At 51.5% G+C, this 1,673-nt stretch overlaps 1 long non-coding RNA gene across 1 annotated transcript; it reads left to right on the forward strand.

Moving 5' to 3' along the window:
* The first annotated feature begins 171 nt into the window (after positions 1-171).
* LOC117940339 lies at positions 172-1,295 on the forward strand. Its single transcript, XR_004655750.1, has 3 exons — positions 172-377; positions 975-1,062; positions 1,149-1,295. It is a non-coding gene; the product is annotated as an uncharacterized LOC117940339 (long non-coding RNA).
* The last annotated feature ends 378 nt before the right edge of the window (positions 1,296-1,673 follow it).

Consider the following 1,673-nt stretch of genomic DNA (forward strand, 5'->3'; position numbering starts at 1 on the left):
GAGACAGAGAGACAGACAGACAGAGAGACAGAGAGACAGACAGACAGACAGAGAGAGACAGACAGAGAGACAGAGAGAGAGACAGGCAGACCAGTCAGCCAATCACAGCACAGTTATGATAGATTTTGATTCCTTAACTTGTCGTCTGAGTGTTTTTATTTATTTATTTCAGAGCGGTTGCCGTCGGTTACGTCGGTCTCCATCCCTGGGCATGGCACCCTGCAGGGCGTTGCCGTGGAAACGGCGCTGGGCTCAGACAAGAGGACAGTCATTCAGTTTCTGGGAGTCCCATACGCCCGTCGACCAATAGGATCGCTTCGCTTTGAAGCAGCTCAGGCCGCTGATTGGACGGGAACTTGGGACGCCACCAAACCCCGGTAACCACCTGTCTCTCTCTGTCTCTGTCCTCCTGTCCTCCTACCTGTCTGTCTGTCTGTCTACCTGTCTACCTGTCTACCTGTCTGTCTACCTGTCTGTCTGTCTGTCCTCCTACCTGTCTCTCCTGTCTACCTGTCTCTCCTCCTGTCTACCTGTCCTCCTGTCTACCTTGCTCTCTACCTACCTGTCTACCTGTTTGTCTACCTGTCTCTCCTCCTGTCTACCTGTCTCTCCTGTCTACCTGTTTGTCTACCTGTCTCTCCTCCTGTCTACCTGTCTCTCCTCCTGTCTACCTGTCTCTCCTGTCTACCTGTCCTCCTGTCTACCTGTCTCTCCTGTCTACCTGTCTCTCTTCCTGTCTACCTGTGTCTCCTGTCTACCTGTCTACCTGTCTCTCCTCCTACCTGTCTCTCTTCCTGTCTACCTGTCTCTCCTACCTGTCTACCTGTCTGTCTACCTACCTGTTTTCCTGTCTACCTGTCTCTCTACCTACCTGTCTACCTACCTGTCTACCTGTCTACCTGTCTGTCTACCTGTCTCTCTACCTACCTGTCTACCTACCTGTCTACCTGTCTGTCTACCTGTCTGTCCTCCAGTCCCAGCTGTCTCCAGCCAGGTGATGAGGCGTCTGCAGCCTCCAGTGAAGACTGTCTCTACCTCAACGTCTTCAGTCCTGCTGGTCTGGTGAGTCCCCGTCCCGGCCTCTGCTTCTTATTATGGGATGGATCCTGACATCATATTTATATTATTTTATAATGTCTGTGTGTCAGAGGGGGCGTGTCCCAACCCTGGTGTTCTTCTTCAACCCTTCGGCCAATCAGAAGCCAGGACTGTTGGATGGCTCCGCCCTCGCTGCTGTAGGTAACATCGTCGTGGTAACGGCCGGCTACAGGACGGCGGCGCTGGGATTCCTGAGCACCGGTAAATATAATATCAATAAAACTTTATTTATAACAACATGCACTCACACAGATGGAGGCTAATTCAATTCAATTTATTTATAGTATCAATTCATAACAAGAGTTATCTGGAGACCCTTTACAGAGAGAGCAGGTCTAGACCAGATAGAGCAGGTCTAGACCAGAAAGAGGAGGTCTAGACCAGATAGAGGAGGTCTAGACAAGAGAGAGCAGGTCTAGACCAGAAAGAGGAGGTCTAGACCAGATAGAGGAGGTCTAGACCTCACTCCAGAATCTACAAGGACCCAACAGTTCTAGTAGTTTCCTCCAGAGCAGCAACAAGACCCAGACCCAGGCCCAGGCCCAGACCCGGACCCGGACCTAGACCCAGACCCA

Source organism: Etheostoma cragini, unplaced genomic scaffold (genome assembly GCF_013103735.1).
Source record: "Etheostoma cragini isolate CJK2018 unplaced genomic scaffold, CSU_Ecrag_1.0 ScbMSFa_2222, whole genome shotgun sequence".
Classification (NCBI taxonomy): Eukaryota; Metazoa; Chordata; class Actinopteri; order Perciformes; family Percidae; genus Etheostoma; species Etheostoma cragini.